Here is a 27,570-nt window from a genome sequence, read left to right as displayed (position 1 = left end):
TTTTTAAAATTACAACTGTGCCCCTTCCCCAGCACATCCTCGGTGCTCCCAAGCTCTCTTACCCTGCCAGGTTTTTTCTTTTCCTTCTCCCTAGCATTTACCATGTTTAACGTACAATATAATTTTAAGTTATTTTATTATTTCTTGTCTGTCTTCATCCACTAGACTAGAAGCTGTCTGGAAGCACTGACTTTATTTTTCTGCCCATTGTTATATCCTAAACTTCTGGAAGAGTGAGTGCTCCAACATGGGCACTCAATTAATAAAAACTATGATGCAGAGATGGGCTGCAAGTAAGTCAGGAGCCAGAGGCTTGGGAATGCCTCCAGCAGCTTGTCAGGGAGGATGGGGTCCGCCTCATACCTAGCTTGGGGGTCCAGGCAGATTCAACCCAGCTTCTCTCTCTACCTGCCCTTTCCCCCTCTCCCACTCTCATGCAGAAGGGCTTATACCTGCATGAGAGTGGGAGAGGGGGACTCGTTCTTAACTCTACCCATGGAGGACTAAGGCATGCTAAAATCCTCCTGAATTGTACCAAAACTTGAGTTTCACTTGGGGGTTTTCTTGAGGGGAGAGGTTTTTTTTTTCTCCCAGTATCTATCACCTTCTGACATACTATATAATTTATTTATTTATAATGTTAGTTTCTAAAGTTATTCTTTCTTATTCATCAGATTATTAAACAGCTTTCTGATTTGAAACAGTTGAGAACCACTTGTCTCAATCATCCTGCTGCTTTCCTTGTAGCCAGCAGGGTTCCTGGGCTCCCAGGCCAAGGAGTTGTTCACCAGGCTTCCCCTTCCGTCTGAGACTTTAACCAGTTGAAGAGGTGACAGTCGGTACCCTGGGCCTCAACTAACCCCCCAGACTCTCCTGTCTCCGCTCCCAACCTGGTGGTTCCCAAACCCCCACAGACCCCGCCCTTCTTGCCTTCCGGTCTTAGCCTGAGCTTTGCCCCTTAGGATTAGCAAAATCAAAACGGTGGCAGGAAGGTCTCTGTGGTGCTCTCCGTGGTGCTCTCCGTGGTCCTGAACCACCTCACTGGTCCCTGTCGGGAATGCGGTTGTTTTTTGGAAAGTAGAGGTGGGGAGAGGGGAATTCTGCAGCCCCACAGGACCCCTCCCCTCAGGATTACACTTACCTTTCCTTGAACTCTAATCTTGCTGTTATTGCTTATATTAAACCTTCTTATCTTTGAGGTCTTGGCTGAGTTGTCACCTTCTCAGAGAAGTCTTCTTGGGTTCTGCAAAACTGAGGGTGGTCTCCTCCTGTGTGTTCAGATGGTGTCCTGTACATCCCACATCCCAGTGTGTGGGGATCACCTGTCCAACCCCATCATTCAGTTATAGGCTCCTGGTCTGTCTCTTGCACTGTTGTATCCCTAACACATAAGTGACGAGAATAAATTTTGGTTGGACAAATAAATTCTGGTTGGACAAGAGGTTAGCATGGTCCTTCCCTTAAGGAACACATGACAGGTGGAGGAAATCACAGTGGTGGATAACCTAGGTCACAGTTTACATGTGGGAAGACTGAGGATCAGAGAAGTGGTGCAGTTCTACAATCACATAGCTCAGGAGTGACAGAGGTGGAACCTGAACCCCTCTATCCCTTGGCTCTGTACCTTGTACTCATCCCCTGCCTGTGCCATCACTTCCCCCTCTAGATTGCAGTTTATGTCCCTGTGTAATGAAAAAATTGGGCTAAATCTATCTCTAAGGGAATTTTCCAACTCCCAGGTTTCATGGAAAATTAGGACCATGGGCTTAGTCTCTATTCTTTGGGTAACAGTTTCTGAGGCCACTAAGATTGCATAAGGAAAGCCCATTGCTTCCAATGAGTGGCTTTGTTGTCCAAGTCATATCATCAGGAACAGGTGAGAGGCCCCTGCTTTCCAAGAGCTGGAAGCTCAGCAGCAATCACAAGAGACGCCCAAAATGCCTGGACAGTCAAGGTCCATGGGAAGTGGGGCAGGTGGAGATGGCCCAGCCTGAAATCAGTCTGATCAGTGATCAGGGCTCCCAAGACAGCCTACCTCCTACCTGCTGGTGGGTTGTAGGATCTGGGGGATTGTCACCAACCTGGGGATCTTCACCTGTAGGGTTCTGAGGGGTGGGGACACTGAGCCCTGAGCTAGTGTCAATTTTCACTTCTTGTAACTACCCTACATATCCACCATACAACCACACAGTTCATGTCTCTGCTTCTGGGGCAGTCAAAGCCTGGGTTCTATGAAGCTTTAATGATCAAAATTGGGCTGTGGTGAACACGGTTACTTAATAAAGGCTGTTTGCTAAAGGAATATGGGTTTTGAAAACATGGGGGCCATAGAAGGAAAACCACACAGAAAGAGCTGGGTACGTGAAAGGTAAGAGTCCTGGTTAAGCCAGGACCTACAAACCCTGGAAGGGGTAGTTGGCCTCCTGCTGGGAACCAAGACTCAGTGGGTTGGGGGAGAGGGAAAGGGAAGGGTCAGAGCAAGGAGCCAAGATGGGGCAGTGGGACCCTGTCAGGGAAGGCTAGAGGGTGCTGCCAAAGTCTGACTTGGTGACCTTCTCACTTTGGCTGAAAATTGGGGCTGTTGAGAGGGGAGCAAACACAGCACCCCAACAAATCCCACCTACTACCGTGTCTGGGGGAAGTGGAGGCAGCCGGTGGTGCCCAGGCTCCCATTGTTTTCCTGCACACCCCTGGCTCCCAGCAGCTGGCCTGCCATGTAGCTAGTCATCTGTCACGTCCTCGTGTGCCCTGTGCCTGCTGGCTTCACAGCTGAGCCCAAGAGAGACAACCCAGGGCAGTCAGGAGGCCTGTGCGACCTTGGACGAATCCCCTCTTGGGCCCCATGGCCCACCTATAAAATGAAATGGACTAGATGTTCTCTGAGGGTCCTTCGTGCCAGTCATGCCGTGCCAGGGCCGCCGCCCAAGACTCAGTGCAGAGAGGGCTGGGCCTCCATGGAGAGGCAGGGCTGGCCTTGACTCCTGGCAGCAGTCGGAGCTGGCCGCCCACGCACAGGCAGGCAGGCAGGAGGCAGGGTACTGCAGTCTCATTGCCAAGCACAGAGAACTTTCCACTGGGTCCGGGTTTCCATCACCATGGCAACTGTTGGGGGGAGGGGGCGGAAGCAGAATTCCGCAGACTCCCGGGAGATTACATGGGGGAGGGAAGAACAAGAAAGGAAGCCCTGACCCGACTCAGTGGACAAGGCCAGCACCCAAGTGGGCCCCACATTTCCTCTCTGCCCTCTTGATTCCTTCCTCCCCCTCTTCTCCCTCTTCTGATGTTTCTCTCTGTATCCCTTTTCCCTTTCTCTAGGTCCGTCTTTCCCTGCTCCCGTTCCTGAACCCTTGCTCTTGGGAGCAGTGGCATGTTTCCTTAGCACGTACTATACATCAGACATCGGTCCACATGTTTGACATGCATGCCCTCCCACCCCATGTGGTTAGGTGCTAGGATCAGCCTCAGTTTACGGGTGGTGAAAGTGGAGGCCCACGGAGGGTGGGTGACTTGCCCGGCTCACACAGCAAATGGCAGATCATGGAGTTTGGTTAGACGCCAGTGACCGCACCCTCAGCCACTATGTGTCTGGACAGTGTCCCTTGTCTGAGAAATTCCAGGTGCTGTTAATGAAATGAGGGTGGGGTTGGGGACACACAGGGGACATAGGTGGCACATGTGCATGGTCTGGAGACCCCATGGGGCCTCCCCCACTCCCCCCTCCCCTCTGGCTGTACTCCACACCCACCTGCTTGACTGGGGCCAGGGCCCGGGGCAATGCCAGCTGCCCACAGTTCCCTGGCACTACCGTTGGCTGAGTCCCCCGACTTTGGCTGAGCAGGGCTTGCTCTCTCGGGCCCAGGGAAAGCTTTCGGTCTGTAGATAGCACTGGGGGGTCCAGGAGGCCAGAGACCCAGGTGCCATTCCCAGAACCAACTCATTCCTCCAGGGGGTCCTGGGGAGAGAGAACCTGACCAGGAAGCCTGGCTCGTGCCACCTCGTGTTCCTGCAAGAGAATTAGTCAGAATTCCCAGAGGGGTTTGCTGTGCTCCTCAAAACCTCCCAGGTGATTGTGAGAAGTTGGTGAGAGATCATACGTAAGGATATTGTGGATGCAGCAAAGATAGCAACCCCTCCAGGCCAATCACTTGGCATGACCTCCATCGTGAGCCACTCCACCAAGGCTTATAGAGACCAGAACAAACTGAGGACTGGGAAAGAACTGCTTCAGCTCTGGGGACAGAGTGCCCCCTAATCATGGCTGTAAGGATGGATGACCCTCCAGGCTGGCTCAGCCTGCTCCCCACTCCCTCCTGGTTTCTGCATCCTTGTGGCTCACGCTACTGTTCTCACTACCTTCAGGGCGATTTTTGTCTTCTGGTCGCTCTACATATTGTCCTACATGCTCTCCAAGTCTCTGGCTCAAATTCCCAAGAGAGAGGACTAGCCTGGACCTCTGGCACCCTGATTGGACAGAGCTCTCCCTCCAGGCCATCCGATTGGCCGCTGACCAGGCTACCAATTGGCTGCTCTGAGTCTGGTGCTTCCCCCTGGTCCAATCACCTGTGGCCTAGAAGCCCAACTCCCATGTTACTAAATATCATTCCTGAGATAATGGATGAATTTCCCCATTGTTTAAGCTATTTGGAGTTGAGAATCCTTTTATCTGAGCAGCCACCTCATCAGCTTGGATTTAGGCCTCATGTCCTTGGTGATGTGTCAGTTCCTTCTCCGCTTCAGAATGGTCAGTTGAGTTGGGGTTTCTGTTACTCCCAACCAAAACTTCCTGTCTGGCACCCCATTCCATAGGTTTATTACAAGATTGAATGAGTCAGACCTATTCAAGATCAGTCATGACCTTACAGAACTGAGGTAGGGGATCCAGAATGTTGTCCCAAGAAAACTGAAGGTCCCACTTCTATTCACAAGCCTTCTTCAAGTGGCCAGCCAAAAGTGACATGGGAGGCTTGTGTTTCCATCTGCAGTCATCGGTGGCTGTGCCCTGGCGCCAAGATGCCTGTCCTGGAAAGAACCAGAGAAATTAACTCAACCAATCCCTTCCCACTAGTCTGGTCAGGGAAGGGCACAAACCAGGCTCTGAATGCTCAGTCCTGGGCCAGGCTTCTCATTTGAGGAGCCAGTTTTCTATCACCCATATGGGTGGGAGCGAATATCTGCAGCCAGAGGCCTCCCCAGGGCTCCACAGGGCTTTACCACGAGTTCTAATCAAGCCAGCCCTACAAATGTCTCCCTGACTCCTGGAGTCTCTTGATCAAAGGGACTGTGGCTGCATTTCCAATGTATTATTCACACCTCACTATGTGGGTGGGATGTACGAGCTCAGCTCACTACAGAGCAAGACTGAGCATTAAAGAACATCCAGCCCAATTTCCCCCATCTTTCAGCCTCTGTTTGCATACCTCTGATGACACAGACTCATGACTTTGTTGTTTTATGGAGTCTTCCTTGGCATGAATGAAAATAAGCCTCTTTATAACTTGCCCCCATTATGGTTTTCCCTCTAGGACCACTGAGTAGGCATGCCTAACTCTCCACACTTCATTCCATCCAGTCTTTCACTGATCCATATATACCCCAACCTCCATACCCCTCACCATACCAGGCACTTATGTCTGTCCTTTTTCTAAAGTAGGGGTTGGCAAACTACAGCCCAAGGGCCAAATCTGGCCCACCACCTGGTTTTGTAAATAAAGTTTTATTAGAACACAGTTATACTCATTCATTTACTATTGTCTGTGGCTGTACTACAAAGACCAAGTTGAATAGCTGAGATAGAGACTTTGTGGCCCACTAAACGTAAAACATTTACTGCCTGGCCTTTGACAGAAGGAGTTCTACAGCATCAGTGGTCACCTAAATGGCACAGGAGACAGGAGGTATGGCCTGATCTTCAGAATGGCCACTTTCCTTCCCCCTCCTCTGTCTCTATGTGTGACTGCTTGGTTGCCGTGAGGTTTCAGCAGCCATGGCTTCAAGAGAACCTGTGATCAACAAAAATGCCCAGGTCACTTTTGCAGAGCCTGTTGCTAAGGCCTGTTGCCGAACAAGCACCCCCCACCCTTGAATTTTTCAGGACTTGCATTTATCTTGGTTCATTTCCCTTTGTTGCCTTTGTCCCAACCTCTTGCTTTACCGAGATTATTTTGAACCATAAGTCTCTCATTCATCTATGAGCCAACCTTCCCAGTTTTGTGTTTTCCATGTATTTGTTTAGCTTCCTTTCTGTTTGTTCATCCAAATTGTTGATTTTAAAAGAGTCCTAGAGCATGTCACTATCGACCTCCTTTCTGGGTTGTTATTGATCTACAATCGATGCTCCTTAGGCATCACTAACCAACCTGCTGTGACCCCTCTCCACCTACAACCTGCAAGGTTCCATTTTACCATGTTATCAGTATGGATATTTGGGGGTATTTTGTGAAATATTTGGTGGATTTCTATTCTCAAAGATAGCTGCCCACTTTTCAGAAAATAGAACTGCAGAATAGAAGGGACTTTGGAAATCATGTAACTGATCCTCTTTTCTCACAGATGGTGACAGTGAGGCCCAGAAAAGTGTCTGATCTAAGATGACAGAGGAAACTGGTGATAGAACCAGGAGTAGGGTGCTGTTTGCATGACACTTTGATTAGACAATGTAATAGTTAGAGTAGGCTATCTGCTGTAACAAATAGGCCCAGACATGTAACAGATCACAGCAACAGACATTACTTCTGCTCGCACTAGTCCTGGATAGGTATTCAGGGTGGTTGGTCAGCTGTCCTCCTCAGTGTCCTTCAGAGACCCAGGCTCCTTCCATCTTGTGGCTCTGCCATCCTGTAGGACCTTGTCATAATCTGCTTCCAGATGACAAAAGGAGACAGAGCCCTAGCCTGGGAAAATCCTACTTCAACTTTGCTGAAATCAAATGACTTTTTTCTGGTTTTCACTGCTCCCCTCACCCTGCCCTCCAGCCATTCCTCCAGGCTTCTCTTAGCCATTGTGTCCTATGCTCAGCCCCTCTGCCCATCCAGGAAGGGCCTGGTCTGAAGTCAAGGCTAGCCATGCGGGCAGGGCTGCAGTCCAAGTCACCAAGTAGACGCTGGCTAGGTTAATTGAGCAGCTGGTGTGCATGCAGTAATCATCCATTCTGCGGGGAGGAAAGGGGACCTGCTTCCCCCATACTGTGGCAGGAGGGAACAAGAAGCAGCAGCTGGCAAGTTCACAATTGGAGTCTGCCTACACAGAATCACAAATCCTTCTCTCTGAATTTAAATGTGCCTGGTGCCATGGCACAAGATGCAGTTTTTATCATGAGGAGAATCTTTCAGGCTAAGGTGTCTGCCACCCAGGTCCTCTAAGAGGTGGCCTTCTTTGTCACCTCTGCTGTTGTGGCCGAATAAGATTGTGAACCCCTGGTCCCAATTCTTAAATTCTGTGTCCACCAGACCCTTTCCCTGCTAGTAGATTTGTGGGGAATCTACGCTGGTAAAGTCTGAGCTCTTACTCCTAGCATTCAAAGTCTTACCCTTCTGGCCCACCTGCATCTCTTCTCTTCCTGCATCTCCTCTCGCTCTGCTCTTTCCTGAGGCAGCGTGGCATCGCAGGTCTTTGGAGTCATGACATTCCTGGTTCTGCCACTTGCCAGTGGTATGGGCAATCTCTCTGTGACTCAGTTTCCTTATCTGTAAAAACAGAACCAGTAATAAGTAGTTAGCAGAGATATTGTATCAATTAAGTGAAATAAAGATATGTAAAAGAGCCTAGTACAGTGCTCCATAAATATCGGTCTTCTCTGTGCCTTCCTCACCCGCGTTCCCATGGCTTCCTCTTGCTCTCTGCCTAGCCAGCTGTCACTTGCATCTCATGCTCTATCTCCAGGACCTTCCAGTGATTCTTGGAGGTAGACCTGCTCTGACCAGCCCGTTCCCCAGCCACCTCTGTGTTGCAGTACTAGACGGTGGGGAGTAGTTACACATGTGTAACCTGAGTAAAGGCTCCATGTGACTTAGTCTTCGCATGAAGTTGCCCTCAAAGACAGTCTAGCAACCACAAGTAATTTTAAGACAGTCAATCTTTATTCTTGAGTCTTACAGAACAATCAAATTCATAACCCATAGCAGACTTCTCAGAAGTTCCTTTCCAATTCCTAAGTTCTCACATACTCGGAAGTGGCAGCTCCCACAAGCCCACCCCAGCCTTATTCCCGACAGTTCTTTTTCCATTCTCACCCCTTTAGTTCTTCCTTATGTACATTGCTGGGTGGGGGAGGAGAACATGAACACACGATTAGTGCACCTTGTCCTCCTCACATGTGTTTGGGTTTCCAGTGGGTAGCTCCCTCACCTAATGGTAAACTCCAAGAGAAAAAGACTGGGTTTGGGGGGTTGACTTCTTATTTCATATCATTTCAAACACAATAATACAAGGTTCTCCCTTATATCCTTGACCCGAATCATTCTCTCTCTCTCTCTCTCTCTCTCTCTCTCTCTCTCTCTCTCTCTCTCTCTCTCTCCTCTCTCATTCTCTACATATATAATTTTTTTAATCATTTGCAAGTAAGTCAGAGATATCATGCCCCTTTTTCCTATTAAAAAAAAGAAAGAAAGAAAGAAAGAAAGAAAGAAAGAAAGAAAGAAAGAAAGGAAGAAAGAAAGAAAGAAAGAAAGGAAGGACATCCTTTTATGTAACTATAGTGTGCTTATAAAAATCAGGAAACTAAACATTCCAACAATACACTATGATCTATTCCACAGTTAGAGAATTTCATCAATTGTCACAATAATGTCTTTTGTAGTTCTTTTATTTTCCCAGTCCAAGATCCAACCCAGAGTCTTGAATTGCTTTTAGTTGTCATATTTCTTTAGGAGGAAATATTTCATGGGTTTTTTCCCCTGAATCCTTACTCCTACCCAGCAGTGCTTAGCACAATGCTGTGAACTTAATAGCAATTCAGTAATCACTTTGAATTGAATTAGAAACAAAAGATTTAATAATAATAATTGCAGCTTCTCGTGTTCTACGGCAAATACTATTGGTTATGTACCCGACATTCCCCTGGGTTGATGGATGTGGTGGTGATTGGGAGGAAAGATAGGCAGATGGATGTATGAATAGATGGATGATGGATAAGATGGTGGGTAAATGGGTGGATAAGGAATAGTTGGTTGGATAATGGATGGATGATAGATGGGTGGGTGGATGAGATCAAGAATATGGATGGATAAGTGGAGTAATCAGTGGATTTGTAAATGGATAATGGAGGTTAAGTGGTTAAATGGGGGGAATTGGTGGGTGGATATTATTTGTACCCAATATTCAATATGATGTAGTGCATCACAAGTACTCAGATGGGAGTCAGAAGTCCATGGTTCAGGCTCCAGCTCACCTCCTACCAGCCGGGACTCTTGGAGAGCTCCTTCCCCACCCAGGACCTCTGCAGCATCCTCTGTAAAGCAAGGTTGCTGGACTAGTTGGCTTTTTTTATCTCTTCCAGATTGGACCAATTCCTGTCTCAGAAACATTAAGTGACTTCCTCAAGGTCATGGAGCCAGTCCATAATAGAGCCCAGATTGGAATCTGGGCAATCTGGCTCAAGACTGCATGTTTTTTAAGGATTCTGCTTCACTGCCGCACTGCCGCTAGTGGGACATCAGAAGAAAAGCTGGAAGGCCAGCCAGGGGCTCCTCCTTCCCCAGTCCCAAGCCCCCCATCGCCCATCCCACCAAGCCACCGTCCCAGCCTTGCACCAGGAAGCACCTGGGTTTGTTCCACATACTCTGCCTCACCCAGAGCCCAAGGGATGATGCAGATGGCATTTTCCACAGTTCCCTCCCTGCTCGCTTTCCTCCCTGCTCAGCCTCTCCATTCCCAGTCCCCAGCGCCCTTTGTCACACCCTCACCCTCACACTAGGCAGCTTGCAAGACTCTCTGCCTCCCCCAAACACCAGAGGAACTGGGGAGAGGAGACCTAGCTGCTTTCCAGCCACGTGTGAGAGAAGTTTAGCACCTACCCACACAGAGGAATGGGGGTCCCTCCCACGGATGCCGGGGACGCGCAGTTTTCAAGGTGCTTTCAGGTGAGTACAACTTGCCTCCTGGATCCTACAGCAGGCGGCCCGGCAGGTGCGCGACACGACAACAGGAGCACCAAAAAGAAATGAAAAAAAAGAAAATATTTTTAAAGATTTTGATAGGTAAGACTGTAAAAGCACTATCAAAGTTAATGGTCATGAAAAAAACCAGAACTCAGTTGGACTATGGTATTTCCGGTACTGTTTTAATTTTGTCTGACTTGTGGGGTAGTGGCAGCCCCCAGAATCTCTTCCAAATACAGTGCCTCAGAATGCCTCTGTGTGGCTCTGCCTGTGGCAAGTTTGGAGCAGCAAGGCTGACTGGGCTCCTGTGGCCAAGGCAGGTAGAGCTGAGGCCTAGGTCCATGATTCTGACATTTTAGGAGTTTGCTGACATGAGTCCCGGGACCTCAGAGAAGCCATAGGGCTGCCTCTCCCAGCCTCAGGTCCCCGCAATTCAGCTTCCCTAGGGCCACCTTCAGATCAGGAGGGTCCCCCCACTTCACGCCAAGATACAGCTCTCTGAGCCAGAGCAAAGGTGTGGGGGTGGGGAAGGGGGAGGGGTGTGTGTGTGTGTATGTGTGATGTCCAAGGCCACATCACCAATTCCAGATAGAGCCAAGACTTGAACCCTATGTGGTAGGAAATGAAGGTCCCATGCAACTTACGTCATTTGTACCACTGCAAAAACAGGAGCCTTTTCTAAGAGCTGTCCCTGGCTGTGACCCAAAGCTGTAACTAGGCCAACAGTTTGCTTTGAGACTTGAAGTTGGATGAGAAGGTTAATGCGTTATTGCAACATCCTTGTGCAGACATCCAGTCTTTATTAGAACATGTGTTTGATGCATCCGCATACTGTACACTCATTCCTCATTCAAACCACTAACCTTGCTGAACACCAGCTTTTGGCTAGTCCTGGAGAAGATATGTAAACAAAGAATTCACAGCCCAGTTTGTGACTGGGACAAGGTTTGTGCTAAATGGCCTGGGAGCACAGAAACAGAATGACCCATTCATTTTGCCTGAGGAGGTTGGAGAAAGTCTCTCCAGGGAGCTGGCATTTTGAGCTGGGTCACGAGGGATGAGAAGGGAGGAAAGTAAGAGGAAGAAGTCATGTTTATTGAGTATAGTATTAATTAGGGTAATGCTAGTTGCTGTAACAGGCAAACCCTGCGATGAACCATGGGTCAAACAGGATAGTTTACTCTTTATTCATATAAAGTCCCGGATCATGTTTTTGATTAGAGGTGCCTCTCGTCCCCTGTGGTGATTCAGAGATCCAGACTCCTTCAACCTTGCAGCTCTACCATCTTCACCTTCCTTGTGTGCATCAAAGTAGCAGAAGGATAAAGAACGTGGACAATTACATGTGGGAAGTTTCTTACGGGCCTTAGCTAGAAGTGGCACACGTCATTCTTACCACAGTCCATCGGCTAGCACACAGGCACATGGCCACACCTCACTGCAAGGAAGGGTGGAAAATGTTATCTGTATGTATGCTCAGGAAGAAGGAACGGGTTTGGCAAGCAGCTACAACAAACACTTGTACGGTCTCTAATTGTGTTACTCATCAATAACCCCGTGAAGTAAAGCATTATTTTCATTCTTATTTTACAGAGGAGAAAGCTAAGGCTGGAAAAAATTCTGCAATCAGCCCGAAGTCACAAAACTGGTTGGTCTGTGGGAGTCTGGGTCCTGTCCACTTTCCCAATACCATCAAGCTTCATCTATGTCCAAGAAGGAGAAAGAACAGGAAGCAAACATGAGGATGAACGGAGGATGCCGGAAGAGCCGTGGAGCATGAGGCAAAGGAAGCAAGGAGTGGGGGGTGTGGGGAGGGCATATTCTGAAGGCGATCACACCAGCCAGTATGGTGGGAGAAGAGAGGGAAGATGCAAAGTGAAGTTCCTGAGAATCTTTGTAGTTCATGCTGTCACCCACATATAGGTCATGGCTACCACAGAAGGGCTTAAAAACAGGCCCCACCAAGCTCATTTATGATGCAGATAGGAAAACCTTAAGTAAACTATTGGCAAACAAACAAAAATACTACCAAACCAAAACTAACAGAATATTTAAAAATAGGACATGGTGACTATTCAACATATGTTGGAGGTAATAGCCAATGCAATTAGATAAGAGAAAGCAAGTAGAGGCATAAGAATCAGAAAGAAAAAGGTGAAAACTATCTTTATTTGCTGGTGATATGACTACATATGTTTGGAAAAGCCAAAAGAATATGAAAAACTGCTATAAACAATGAGAATTTAGAAAAGTAGTAAACTAAAATTAACACGCAGAAACCAACAGTCTTCATGAATATAAAAAAATTATAAGCTAAAATAAAATGACAGCAGAGCAGACTCCATTTGTAATAGCAAAACTAAAATAAAATATTCAGACATAAACTTAATAATAAATGTGTAAAGTCTATAGAAGGAATATTTTGAAACTTCCCGAAAAGCAAATACGGACGCTTGAGAAAACTGATGTATATGCCATGTTCTTGGGTGAAAAATTCAACATTTTAAAAAATGTCAATTCTCTATAAGTTAATTTGTAAATTTAATAAGATTTCCCCTCCCAAAATGCCATCTTGTTTTTTCCTGGAGCATCAGAGTTTAATCATAAAATTCATATGGGAGAAAGCTTGTATGGGTAACCAGGAAAAAAATCCTTAAATAGAAGAACAATAAAGTATCCTAGGCTTAAAAATTTTTTAAACATATTTTAAAGCCTTTATAAGTATAATAGTGTAGTATTACTACACATGGATTAGCATACATTGATGGTGCATGGATAGAAAATACAAAAATAAATCAAAGTGCATATGGAAATTTAATATATGATGAAGGCGACATTTCAAGTCGGTAGGAGAAAAGAACATTTTAATAAATCATGGAAGGGGGTGGCCATATGGCACAGTTGGTTACAGCGCGAGCTCTTAACAACAGGTTGCTTGTTCAATTCCCGCATGGGATGGTGGGCTGCACCCTCGGTAGCTAGGGATTGAAAACAGTGACTGGACTTGGAGCTGAGCTGAGCCCTCCACAACTAGATTGAAGGACTATGACTTGGAGCTGATGGGCCCTGAAAAAACACACTGTTCCCCAATATTCCCCAGTAAAAAAAAAAAAAAAAAAAAAAAGTCATGGAGCTACAACTGGACAGCTATAAAGAAAAAGATAAAATTGGATCCTGTCATGTACCATATGTCAGGATAAATTCTATTTGAATCAGAAATCTAATTGTAAAAACTAAAACAATACAAATAACCTTTATGACCTGATGACCTGAGGTTGGAAAAATATTTCCCTACCTATGACTAAAAATGCAGAAGCAATAAGGGAGGAAAATGGTAAATTTTCTATATTAGAAAAGTTTTAAAGTTTTTACATTAAAAAAGCCCCATAAACACAGTGAACAATAATAAACTGAGAAAATATTTTTTAACTTTTAACACAGAGTTAATAATATCCCTAACAACTCAGTAGAAAAATGGATAAAAGATATGAATAGACAGTTTCCAGAAAAAAATGCAAATAGCCAGTAAACCTATGAAAATAGAAAAATGTAAATTAAAATTAAACCAAGATACCACTTCGTACCTGTCATATTGGCAAAACTCCAACATTTAACAACATACTCTATTGGGGATGCCTTAGGGAAATAGGTACTCTCATACAACACTGATAGGAAAGCAAAAATATATAATCTCTACAAAGAATTTGGCAATATCTAACAAAATTACATAGGCATTTCCCTTTTGATCCAGTGATCTCATTTCTAGGAATCTGTCCCAAAAGTAAACTGAAAGAAATACAAAATGATATAGGTACAAATTCATTCATTGAAAAATTTTTGTAATAGAAAAAAACAAAACAAACAGGAAATAACCCAAATATTTATCAATGAGAAATTGGTTGAATACTTACTTGTAGACTATGTACATCCATACAATGGAGTACTGTGGGGCCAAACCCCAAAAAAGCAGTTTCCAGGCTCTCGGCCTCACATAGACAGGTGCTGGCTCAGGTAGTAAATGGCCATCAACTGTGATTGGATGGCCATCAGCTGTGGCTAGTTGGCCGTCAGCTGTAACCAGTGAGCCATTGGCCACTAATATAACTGCTGTGGCTACGCTAGAAGAGAGAGAAGAGAAGAAAATGGGGGCTAGCAAGAAGATGGCGGCTGGGCTGGCAAGCGTGGATGGCGGTTTGCGGACAGTGTGGATCCAGCCTCCAGTGAGAGTATAGTGCCGCCAGAGAGAATATAGTGGTATGACTCCCCTACCTATGGCTCCGTGGGTGTTCCTTTTTGGCCTCACCATATCCTGCGTTATGTGGGGAGCGGGAGCAGAGACCCCGCAGGCCGCCCGCACGACAAGCACTATGCAGCTATGTAAAAGAATGAGAGCTATCTGGAAATCATGCTATAGAGCAATTTCCAAGACATGTTGTTATGGGAGGGTGCAGAACAGAGTACATAGTTTGCTGTGTTTTATGTAGAACAGGGGTAAATACACATATACATATGTGTGTATTTATTTACTTATATTTTTAAAAGTAGACAATTGAAGGAATTCTAAAAACTAACAAAAACAAGGGAGTCTGTTAGAACCAGACTTTCCTTAATGTACTTTGATTTATAGTTTTGATTTGGGATCAAGTAAATGAAATGCTTTTGAGAACTTCATGCATTTCTGAGCACGTGTTTATTTAATCAGAAATTATCTGTAGATATTTTTAAATGCTTATTTGATCAACCAAAGGTTTAATCTGTGTAAAAATGGGTGAATCGTGCCTAAGAACTCGGGAAACCATAGAATGTTAATAAACATTAGAGGAGCAAAGAAGTAAACTATTATTTCTTTGCAAAAGCTATTTCGTTTGAGAGCAAGAAGACAATATTAGAATCTTTTTTCAGATCTTATGTAAAATTTAGGAAAGAAATGAAGCTTTGCGAATGTTCCATTTATCAGTTAACATCTAGGTTGTCCAAGGTCAGGTGACCACAGTGTTGGGGGCAGTTAACAGAAGTACCTTTCTCATTAGTGTTTCAGTGTTTGGTAGTTGGGGTTTGCCCAGGCAACTGGGTTTGCAAAGTCTCTATTTTTCATTAAGTCAATTCTCACCAGGTGGGCAGATGGCTTTAAGAGACTCCTGCAAAGAATCTACAGGCTGAAGATAGTACTAATCACGTAAGCACAGAAGAAAAACAAGCAAATGACCACGCTGACCCACCTCTCACCCTCCTCTCTTCCGAAGACAACCTTTACTTTCAGCTGCATTGAGATAAAACCAGTGACAAATCTAACAAGCAATTATCCTTTGCCCCTAATTTGAAAGTCTCGAGGAGACTGTTTGAAAAGTGGGTTTACTTCCATCGTTGTGAATGAAAGCCCTTGCACTAAGTCTCTGTTGGGCCTTGAGATTTTAAGTCCTGTGCAAAAGTAATTGCGGTTTTTGCCATTCTTTTTAACCTTTTAAACTGCAATTACTTTTGCATCGACCTGATCGTTTATAGGCACTTAAATGTATGTATTGGCTGGGATGGTGCTCAGATACTTTGACTGGTGGGGGTGCATGACCAGAAAGTTTGAAAACTACTTTATGATGCTCCAGGCAGGCATACAACATCAGAGAATGGGAGGAATGGTGGGATCTGAGAAGGCCAGGAGAGTCAGCTTAGCTGAGGGTCACCTACTAGCAGCTTTACTTAACCTCTCTGTGCTTCAGGTTTCTGTAAAATGCGGATAATGGTTGTACCTACTTCATAGGGCTATTATAGGTTTGGATGAGTTAATAACACCCACAACAATGTTAGCTCATAGTAAACGCTCCCTGAGAGTTTGTTACAGAAATTGCAAAATCCCGTAGGATTTCAAGTGGAAATACTGACTATGAATAAACAATAAGCCAGAGCATAACCTAGCATGTCACCAGTGTGAGCTATTGGGAGCAAAAGTCAAACACGAATGGCAGATGAATGGTAGATGCCAGGCTGGGTATGAGCTACTGGATCGTAATCTTTAGGCTCTCCCCTCCTGTGGAATGCACATGACATCACCTATTCTGTCAAGCCCCACACTGGCTCCTGGGGTGACAGAGATGAAGAAAAATTGGGTGTTGCTGGAGCTGCCAGCATGATGGTGGAGGTACTGATGCCAACAGACATGACAACCCAATGAGACAGGGCTGGGACTGGGGATGGCCTGGCCTTTGACAAGTCTTTCCATGGTTTATCTGCTTCCTTCATTCTGGCTTGGATAACTCTCCTGCTGACGCGGGCTCCCTCCCCTCTCCCCCGCCTGGATCTCAGGGCATCAGCCTCCATAGCAACCAGGGTCCCTGGGGAGAGTTGTGACCTCAGCAACTGAAATCACCAGATGAGGCAGGCACCCCATAAGAAAGAGCCCACCTGAAGTCAGGTGAAGGCAGTTGGTTGCCAGGAATAAGGGACACAGGAAACAATGGCACCCCAGTGCATGCACCCAGGCTTTCCAACATGACAATCTATTATTTATCCAGCGGTGTGGTCTGGAAGTCATTTCGTTCTACAGGAGCCCAGAGGGTGGGTGCCCTGTTCTATCCATCAAAATAATAACTAAGCAATTAGTACATAATAGAATGGAATTGATTTTGTAAAAGGCAGACAGTTATGGGGCCCAGTGGGCTGGGACGATGAGTTTCAAAGCCTGGAGCAGGAAAGGTCCTAAAGAGGGCTGAAATCCTAAGAGGCTGGGATGGGAGGGAGGGGAGGAGGTTGTGAGCTGAAAGGGGCAGGTGCCCCAGGCTGCTCTGCCCGCCTCCTGTCCAGAGGCCCATATACCTTGACCTTCCCTTATCCAGTCACACGCTCGGGCTGGGGCCACATGTTAGGAGCTGCTCATCAACATGGATCTTGCAGGAGGAGCTGGGGTTCCCTGTGGGATGGCCAGACAGACCAGGGCACACTCCAGCTAAAAAGCCCTCCAGGTGCCTGTTCAGGGTCCGTCTTTGGGCTCTGTCCTGGGCAGTGACACCCTTGTGTTCCCAGCCCCAGACCTGGAGCCTGGCTCAGAACAGGCGCTCATCAAATATTTGGTGAGACGAACAAATAAATGAACGTGTACCGGCTCAGAAACCAGAGGGACAACATGGTGAAGGGGTTAATCACACAGTGTGGAACCAGACTGCGTGGGCTTTGTCATTTTCCTAGGTGCATGGCCTTGGATGTGTTACTTAATTTTGCTGTGCCTGTTTCCTCATCTATAAAATGAGAGGGCGATTAAATAAGTTACTAGAAGTCTAAGTGCCTGGCACACAGTAAGCACTAGCTGTATGATCAGCAAGACCATGGAACCCTGGTGCCACTGCACATACACAAGCACTTCCACCACCTGCCCACCTCCTGCGTGCCAAGTGTCACCACATCCTACCCACGCGTCCTCCATGACTGACCTCAAGTATGACCCCCCCTCCCCACCTGCACTGCCTTCCCTCACCCTTCACCCTTCCTTGCTGACCTGCTAGCCTCCAGACCTCCTCCTCCTCCCTCTCGGTGGCAGTGAATGCCAGGCCAGGGACGGGCGAGATCAACTAAGTCCCTTCCACTGAAACCATGGTCCATGGACCAGCAGCATTTTCATCACCCCAGACCTACTGGATCCCAGGGGATTTATGGACACATTTAAAGCCAGAGAAGCACTGAGAGTGGTCTGGCTTTGTGTTGGCATCAGCTGGGAGCAGTCGAATCAGAATCTCTGGGGGTGGCTCTTGGTCATCGGTAATCTTTACAAGGTTCCCAGGGTGAAGAACCACTGACTAGACAATGCTTTCCCTGCACAGAGAGGCTGGCCAGGGCCAATCTAGCCTGGGCAGAATAGACTATAGAACACAGGCTCCCTTCCTCCTGGCATGACAGTGTGACTGCTCGGCCACTGTTCTGGGCCCTGTGGGAACGATCACAGATGTGATATTGTCCTGACCCTAAGGTACTTGCGGTCTGGGGAGGGAGACACTTGAGTGAAGAGCCACCAAGGCCATGGGGGAAGGGCAGGGATCTGGGTGCAACTCAGGGAGCACAGGAGAGGAGTGAAAGACGGGGACACCTGGAAGGAAAGGATGGGATGGAGGTTTCTGAGCCTCGTCTCGAGGTGCTGGGAACTTGGCAAGTGAAAGAAGGGAACAACGTGGCAGAAAGAAGGAACAGAATTGCAACAGTGTAGACTCCCATTTGGGCTCCATGGTGAGTGTAGGGACTGGTGAGAAGCTCAAAGGGACTGAAGCCTAGAGCATTAGGAGCCACAGGTTGGTAAGAAATAATGATGGAGATGTGGTCAAACAGAATCAGCCTAGAATGCCAAGGAGGGGAGTCTGGACTTTATCCTGTGGGCAACACACAAACACTGGCAAGAGGTGCAAAGACAGAACCACATTTGACTTTTAAATCACTGGCAGCAGAGGAGAGAGTGGACAGGGCAGGCTAGGAGTGGGGGGCAAGCCAGACTGTTATCCACAGTGGCTGCACCATTTTACATCCCCACCAACAGTGCACGGGGTTCCAATTTCTCCACATCCTCACTGACACTTGTTGTCTGGTTCTTTGACCGTAGGATGTGACACCTCACTGTGGTTTTGACTTGCATTTCCCTAATGATTAGTGATACTGAGCATTTTTTCATGTGCTTATCAGCCATTTGAAGAGAGAACTGTTTTCTTGAGTGTGTGTGTATGTGTCTCTGTGTGTAAATATCATTGGACATACCATCAAAGAGGTCAAAACAAGCAGATTACAGAAGACTGTGAGAGGCAGATTCAGACGTATTCTTGAATTTGAGGCACCAAAGAGCATTGGTTGGTTTTGGGGTGAGTGAGGGACCAGGTGACCACTGGACGTGGGGAATCTTGGCTTTGTAGTGCCATGGCAGTTTAACCAGCCATCCCTGTTCAAAGAAATCAGGAGTCCATCCAGACTGGTGTCCCCTCTCCCGGGGAAGAGCGTCAGGTCATAGTGCAGAAACACATGGGAGGTGGGAGACACTGCGCAGCCATCTTTGGAAAGTATACCTGACACAGGTATATCTCTTCAGCACTTGTCTCATTACGAATCCCTTTAGGGTACCACCTTCTCTCTCTTAGCAGTTCCAGCCTGTTCAGACATATCAGGAGACCTTCACTGTCTTCTAAATGGGATACACAGTGTGAACCTAAATTATTTATGGAAGTCAATTATATCTTTGGTGGGAATTGTCCAAGAAAAAGCTTCTGTTCGTAACTCACCGTGCTTCACTCACCTTCTAAACCTCTACTCAAGCTGTGCCCATAACCAGAAGGCCTTCTCCTTGTCTTTTTAGCTATTTCCAATCATTATTCATCGTACCATTTAAGGTTAGACAGGGCTGCTGCTCAGCTGGCTTTTAGCTGGTCTGCATTGATACACCGTGGACTGGTGGTTAAAATACTAAAATCTTTCCATTCTGGTTGGTAAATATCTGCTTCTCCAAGTCCCCCTGCTACTTCCAATCCCTTCCTCTGCTGCTCTAACACTTATGGCCAGAGTCTGTTCTGATTAGTCAGTTCCTGTGCTACTTGGGTTGTTAAGTATTTTTAATAAGACCCCTGGAATTAGGTTCAGCTGCATATAACAGGAAAAGGGGGGACTTAAACAAGATAGAAGTTTACTACTCTTACTCAAAAAAGTAAAGAGACAGGTAGTCCAGGGACGTTATAGTGGCTCCACCGTGTCATGAGAAACCCAGGCTCCTATCACGCGCCATCACCCTCAGTGCACGTTTTCTATCTGCAAGGTCAACTCACACACCAAAGCAGATGCTGGAGCTCCAACCATCACATCAGCCTTCTAGTCCAGCAAAAGAAAGAAACAGACACAAAGTGGTTGAGTTGCCTTTTATCTTATTTAATCCTCACAAAATCCCTATGAAGCAGGTGTTAACTGTCATTATCCCCAATTTGCAGGTAAACTGAGGCCTACATGGAGGTTAAATACTTGCATAAGGCCACAAAGCTATGAAGAAGTGGAGTCAGGATTTGATTCATGAGCTTGTTAAGACAAGAAACTCTGTCACCTAAAGTACGCAGCACAGTGGTCAGCAAAGAGAAGACATTAAAAGCAAACAAATGAAATCTGTTGGTTGGTCAAGTGATTAACTTGTGGTGGAGACAGAAATGGGAATTAGAAAGGGACTTAAAGGAATGACCTGGGCCTTATCCAGGTATGGGAAACTGCAAGCCTGAGAAACAGACGGGTTAAACGCCATGGCTGCAAAAGCTGGGAGACTTGCAGAGGCCACAGAACGAAGTAGGACTGAAGTCCAGGGCCTGCCCCTGTGCCCACTGTGGGGTTTTCTGGCCGATGTTCCTCTAGGATAATTTATGCCCCCAAGAACACTTGGGTGCCTTCCTCAGCAAGAAGAATTTCCATTTGATGCCCGGTCTACTGCTTGTTTGGATTCCTTTCATTTTTTGGTTACTTACTGAGCAATGAAAACATCAGTGACGCCATCTTCTGCGGCTCAAACATGCCCAGGCAAGTTGTTGAGCATTTGCTGTCAGTGACCAGTAAATTGTTATTATTACTAGTATTATTAGTTCAATAGGAATCATTCATGCCAGTGACAGCTGCCTCCCTGAGTTTTCATCTTTTCCCATGACAGTACTCCAGATGGTAGTGCCAGCCTAGGATACCACTTTCCTGGGGCAGAGATTCCTAGAAAAGCAGGCTTGCACCACTCCTTTTGCTCTAAACAAAGGAATAAATAAACAAATAAGTAAATATTTTATTATGAAAAATTTCAACCATACACTAGAGGATTTATTTGCATCCTAGGAAATTGCCATTTTAAAGGAGAAAAATGGTCAAAAATCAGCAATTTCATATTACCCAAATTAATAGCATAGTATAATGACCTCGGTGTGTCCATCATCAAACCAGCGACAAATATCAGTTCAGGGCCAATCTCCTTTGATCTAAAGCTTCACACCCTCCTGTCCACCACAGATCATTTTAAAGCACACTCCAGACATCTTATTACCTCATCATGAATATTTCAGTATGTATTCCTCAACAATGAGGGTCTTTTTAAGCATAATCCCAATACCATTTTAATGATGTCAATGAATGATTTTCAAAAATTAAAAATTGTTCATTGGCATCACTAAATATCCAGTCAGTGTTCAAGTTCCCCCAACGGTCTCATGAATTTCTTAATTATTGTCATTGTGGTTTTTCACTTTGTTGGTGAGAATCAAGACCCAAATAAAGTCCATTGCTTGATATTTCTCTTGAGCTTCTCTGTGAATGTATAAGTTCCCCTTCTGTGTCATTTGGGTTGTTTTATTTTCTTTCCTTTTATTCTTTCTCCTTGCAATCTTTTGTGGATGAATCCTGTAGCATTTTTCCCTACAGACAAAATCTGGCTACATCCCTGTAACTGGGAGTTACTTCTGGAGGCTTGATCAGATTCAGGTTTGATTTGAGCAGGAATATTTCATAGGGGGTACCATGGTCTCCATGAGAAAAAAACATCATTTCCAGCTGTCTATCATTTTATGATGTTAGCTATCATTGACGGTCACTGCCCAGATTCATTGTATTCTAATTGGTTGTAAATTGGCCTTGGTGACAGACAGGTGGCATATTCAGTTAAAAGACTACCCTTGTCCCCTCAGTGCCTCATCCCCTGCTGTGTTGTTTGAGAGAGAGTGATGAGCTTAGATGCTACACTTCCTGCCCACCTCTCCTCTCTTCTCCCTGCCTCCCCCCCACCTCCCATCCCTGTGAGAAGTGCACCATTAATGGAAGACTAAGGAATTAGAAGGAAACTTGAGTCTGGGCCTAGTACTGTGGATGCCAGCCTGGGCGGTTGCTAGGATACGCAGCTTCCAGTGCCTCCTCAGAACCCATCCTTCTGGAGCAGCTCAGACCCTGGATGGGCTGGTGTGCAGTGGGGAGGGGAAAGGAGAGATGGCTCCCAACAGATAGGCCTGCCAAGAAGGGGGAGGCCCAGGTCCCTCCTGGAGCTCTGTGGAGCTGGGGAAATGCCCCCACCAGAAGCATCTCTATATGTAGATCGATCTGATCCCCCCATGGTAAAAGCCAATCTGAATTTTAAAAGTCCTCAGTCTTATCCTCCCCTGACACTTGCATTTCTTCTACAATATGCCCTTCTATATATAATTCAGAAAATATAACCTGAATGAATAAAATAAATGCCAGCCCTTTCTGCAGCCCCCGTCTGCCTGGCAAACTGCTGATCCACCTTCAGGCTCAATAAAGGGGTGTATCCTCCTCCTCAAAGCAGGCTTCAGACTCCCAGGTAGACTCAGACACTCCCACCCTGTGCTCACACTCACCGACAGGTTGTAGTTATTTGTTAAAGTGCTTGTTTCCCCACTGGGTCTCGTTCTCCTCTGTACCCCCAGCACTTAGCTCAGTGCCTTGTATACGGTAGGTTAGTTTGGATGCATGAATGAAAGGCATCTGCTTGCATACCTCTGAAGACAGGGAGCTCACTATCACCAGACAGCTCATTCTGGGCAGCCTCAAAGCTCTTCTTTATGCACAGCTGAACTCTGCCTGCTGGAAACCTCCCCCTGGGACACGTGGTGAGCCTGCCAGTGCCACACTGAGCAAGCCACCTGCCTCTTTCACAAGATCACTCTTCAGAGTTGGATCTTTCTCCATTCCCCTACGCCGCACCCACCAAGGAATAGTGGGAAATGGGTCATAAATTCACATTCTAAGTCACTGAACACTTGACTCCACAGAAGCTTTCCCTAAGGTTTGAAGTGTTCATCTTATTAAGCTCAGAACCTTCACCCTCTCCCTGGTCCCACTGAGACAGCAACCCCCAGAGCCCCAAACTGTATGGCACAGACATGGCTGCCAGAAAGCTCAAGAGGATGGCACAGGTTGGGCCCACAAGTTTCCTGGGCGTGAGAATATCCATCCTCACCTTTTCCTGGTGCAGTTAGGGGACACCAAGGCCTAGAGAGGAGGCACAGTTTTCTCAAGGTTACTCAGAGAATCTGTGCAGAGCTCGAGCCGGCGGGGAGGGGCAGGCAGGCAGCAAAGAGAAGGGGCTGCAGTGTCCAGCATTGAATGCCACAGCTGGCCCGATGTGAGCCAGCTCACTGTGATCCAGGCACCACCACCCTTGGGGTGGCAGAAGAGCTGAAATTCTTTCTGACATCTCAGGACCGAACTCCTCAAATCCCTATCATCACACAGGCTCCCTGATGACAGACAGCTCAGCTGAATAGCCTGACCCTGACAAGCAATCCAGGGAAGGCTCCTGCCAAAGACTGCCCGTCAGGTGGGGGAGCTTGAACCAGGCACAGAGGTGACAGCTGGCTATTCATTCCAGTGGCACCGGGATTCGGGCTCTGGAACCAGCCTGGGTGAGAATCCTGCCTTTCCCATTCGCCAGTTCTATGACCTTGAGCAATCGGTTATCCTCACCCAGCCTCAATGTCAGGGGGAGGCTAACGTTTATAACATGAATAGAATAATATATAAGGCTTAGCAGTGTCTGCCGTTTTGGAAACACTCAGTTAACACTACCCGTTAGTATACATGTGCACATCCGGTCAGGCTCTGGGAAAGAAACGGAGAGCAAGCCAGACAAGGCCCCTGTCCCCTGAATCTGGTGCCCGGGCGGGGGTGGGGTGCGGAGGTTCAAGGGGGTGAATGTGTGGTGCCAGAAGAACTGGGGCAGAATCTGGTCCCAGGGAGTTTTGTAAAATAGTGGCAGTGGAGAGGATGCAGGAGTAGGAACCCTGTCCTCTGGCACGTGAGGAAGAGGACGGCTGGCAACACCGTGCCTCTCTCTCCTCTAACTAGTGGCAGAGCCTGGACCTCCAGCTCCTTCTGGCCCAGCGCTCTGCCCCACACGGGCCTTCTCCGCAAACCTGGCACCAGAGCTTTGGGAGTCCCGGGCTCAGAGAGGCCCATTGTCAAAGCTGGGATGAGGGGGTCCAGGGTGGAGGGGGGGGGCCTGTGTTCCCAACCAATGGGAGCCCACGGTGATTAGGTAATGCTTTAACTCCACCGTCATTGGCTGCCCTTCCTGCCACTCCAGGGCCTGTTCTGGCGCTGTGTTTTTCACCGTAGGAGGTTTTTCCGCAGATGGGGTCATAGATGGGGGGGTTGGGAGGGAATTGGGAAGCTGAGGATTGAGCTGGGAGCCCTGGTTCCACCCTGAGCAGACCAGGGGACTGGCAGCTACCAGCCGCTGCCTTTACAGAGCTCAAAGCTCCTGGGGGAGCGCGGGGAACAGGTTCTAAACACCCCCATTCCAGCACCTCCTGGAGCAGAGCTAGCGTCTTCGCGACTGTGGGACTGCAAATCCTACAAGAGTTAGGAAGAGAACTGGACACCGTCCAGCCGCCTGGGGAACAGCTGTGTGCCCCGAGGGAGGAGAGCTGGGCTGAGAGTGCAGGGTGGGGGTCTGGGCTCAACAGAAATAAAGCATGAGATTCGGATACCTGGGACCTGCTCTGGACATATGGTGAATTACATGTCTGAGTCCAAATTGTGGGACCTGCAGCCTGGAGCTGCCCAGGACTTGGCTTTGCCTTGGAAATCGCTGTGATTTTTGTAAAAGGAGCATTCAAATGGCCTGAGGGAGAGGGACTGGGGGCGTTGGGGATGGGGACCAAAGCAACTTTTACTTCTCTGAAGAGGGGATGAGACACCAGTACTAGGAGCACCTGTGGGAGACCCCTCAGGGCCCCCTCTTGTCCTCTGCCCCATGAATCCAAACCACAGCAACCAGCACAGGAGGGCCCTGCTCTTCCCCCAGTCCCATGAGGTAATGGCTCTCCTTATCCCCATTTCACAGAAGAGGAAACTGAGGCACAGAGAGATGGAGTGACAGAAAGCCAAGACCTGACTCGGGGCTAGCTGACTCCAACAGCAGTACTCTTTAGCTCACACAGGGGCCCGGCCAAAGTGATCCAGACTGAGGGGAGGGTTCCAAGCTGGGCCTGGGGAGCAGCAGTAGGAATCCTGGGATAGGGGGCTGGCTGGGTGGGGAAGGGTGGAGAAGGCAGACCTTGTAAACGTACTTCCAAATGGAGCCCCAGAGTCAAGACACAAGGAGCTTTTCCTCACCCTCCTCAGCAACAGGGCAAAGGCCTAGGACCACTCATTTCTCCCACCCAATTGCTTTTCCTGGTGCGGAGAGGGAATAGAGCCTCCCTTCCAAACCCTCCCAGAACCCTGGCCCTGGTCCTCCAGCCTGGGTCTGAAGTAGCCCACTTCCTACCTCTGCTTTTGCCAGAGGTGGGTGTGCACAGAGTATACTGTGTGCCCTGAGATTTGGGTTCTGGTCTGGCCTTGGCCATTTACCAGCTGTGGGATGTGGGCATGGTCTTGAAGTGTCTCTGGGCCTCCCTCCAGCTCCTGGGGATCGCACCCACAGGGTAGGTGCAAAGGGCTCCGGGCATGCAGTAAGCTCCCCTAGATTCTCTGTGCCCCACTTGACAAATGAAGATCCTGAGCCCCAGAGGGACGGTCTTACCTGCGGTCTGCAGATGTTGAGGCAGTGCCTAGACTGCTCTCCGGACTCCAGCTTGGGCTCTTTCCATGTCCACAGATCTCCCCCTGTCACTGTAACCATGGTCTGAACTAGCTACAGGGACTCCTGTGCACAGTCAGCGAAGGGGCAGGACAGGCTGGAAGGGGGAAGGGTGAAGATGGACCATTTGTCTGGAGGTGGAGGGCGGGGAAGAAGGAGGGAGGGACTCTCTCTCTCTCTTCAATGGTCCCTCTTTCTTCTCTAGGCCTTCTGAGCAGCCTTAAGACAGAAGTGGGGGTTGGTGGGGAGAGACCAAATACAGAGAAAGGAGGAGGAGAAAGACTAATGACTATAGTTATGAGTGAAGGGCATTTGGGGGCGTCCTGAGCTAGCATAAATGAGCTCACCATGCGCCAGGCCAGGATGCCAGACTGCCTTCTGTGTGTTCCACTCCCCTCACCCTTAGAAAGGAGCAAAGAAGGGAAGAAGGGGAAGCTTGGCTCTGTCAGTAGAGGGGAGATTTATGGGGGCGGCGAGGCAACGCTGGGCAGTGTGATGAGACCCATGGCCTGGGGTTCCAATCTGAGCCCAGCTGTGAACTTGCTGTGTGGCTAAGGACCAAGCTGTTTGCCCTTTCTGGGCTTCAGGCTCCCTATTCCCATAGTAAGGGGTTAGACTAACATGTTTTAAGGGCCCATTTCAGCTCCAAGATCAGTGACCCCAGCAGAAGAGGAGACACATTTAGGACCCCTGTCCTTACTTGCCCTGACCCCACCTTCCTGTGTCATCAAAGTCACCTGTAAGGCCTCCCTACCCAACAACTAGTACAGTAGACATGGCCCTCAATACAATGGACATACAGAAGGCATCTTAGTCCACGCAGGCTGTTTTAAGAGAATACCATAGACTGGGTGGCTTATAAACAACAGACATTTATTTCTCATAGTTCTGGCGGTTGCAAGTCTGAGATCAGGGTGCCAGCATGGTCAGGTTCCGGTGAGGACCCTCCTCTGGGCTGCAGATAGCTGTTTTCTCATTGTAATCTCACACGGCAGAGAGGGTGAGAGCTCTGTAGGGCATCTTTTACAAGGGCACTAATCCCATTCATGAGGGCCCCACCTCCTAACACTATCATATTGGGGGTTAGGATTCCAACGTATGAATTTTTTTGGGGGGTGGGGTGCAAACATTCAGTCCATAACAGAGGGCATGAGTGAGGTGCCTAAAGTTACCAGAGGGCAGCGCTGAGGAGCAGGTTCCAGGACTTTCTGGAACTTCTTACTCAACCTCAGGAAAACACTGTCCTATGAGAAGACCTTCCACCAGGATCCACCTGGAATGTGGAAGCAGGCTTTTGATAGGAGTTTCAAAAGTCTGGCCACTGGCAAGTAGGAAAAAACAGGTGGAGGAAACATCCCACAGGCGATGCCGTTTGTCAGTGAACCTGGCAGATGTCCAACCAGTCAGCGCATAAGACAGCAGTCAGGCTGGTGGCCAGTCAGCTGGGCGATCCATCATTTACCAGCTGGCTAGGTCAGCCTGCCCTGTAGACTTCAGGGCCGCTGGCTGGAGGGCACTCTGAGGCTACCGCGAGCCCTCCCTTTGGAACAGAAATTCTGGGCCACTCCCCCGTCCCCAAGCACCCCACGCATTCCCACCTCTGTCTTTCCCTTCCCTCTGCCTTTATTAAACACTGAATCGGTTCTCTATTGTCACAATAATGCTGCATAACAAATGACAAAACCCAGTGGCTTAATAGTATGTTTCTTTAGCCTCAAGGGGGTCAGCAGAGCAGTTCTGCTCTTAGCTGGTCGTCTCGCTCATGTGTCTGCATCTGTGGTCAGCTGGCAGACAAGCTGTGGGCTGGGCTCTCTCACATGCCGGGGCCTCAGCTGGGACAACTGGGCAACTTGCCTTTGCTCAACGTGGTGTGTCAACCTCCAAAAGCCTAGCCCGGGTTATTCACACTGAGAAGGC

At 47.8% G+C, this 27,570-nt stretch overlaps 1 long non-coding RNA gene across 3 annotated transcripts; it reads right to left on the bottom strand.

The window, feature by feature from the left end:
* Positions 1-1,679: 1,679 nt before the first annotated feature.
* LOC141570811 (uncharacterized) lies at positions 1,680-25,806 on the bottom strand. Of its 3 annotated transcripts, XR_016020928.1 has the most exons (5): positions 25,597-25,806; positions 20,549-20,813; positions 10,011-10,101; positions 7,539-7,682; positions 1,680-5,019 (listed from the first exon to the last, which is right to left on the bottom strand). It is a non-coding gene; the product is annotated as an uncharacterized LOC141570811 (long non-coding RNA). The 3 variants fall into 3 exon arrangements; XR_012495264.2 differs by lacking the exon at positions 20,549-20,813 and having other exon boundaries at positions 7,526-7,682; positions 25,597-25,804; XR_012495263.2 differs by lacking the exon at positions 20,549-20,813 and having other exon boundaries at positions 25,597-25,800.
* Between the last annotated feature and the right edge of the window lie 1,764 nt (positions 25,807-27,570).

This window comes from Rhinolophus sinicus, chromosome 3 (assembly GCF_057876585.1).
Source record: "Rhinolophus sinicus isolate RSI-liver-muscle chromosome 3, RSI-T2T, whole genome shotgun sequence".
NCBI lineage: Eukaryota > Metazoa > Chordata > Mammalia > Chiroptera > Rhinolophidae > Rhinolophus > Rhinolophus sinicus.
This window is presented reverse-complemented; position numbering and strand designations above follow the sequence as displayed.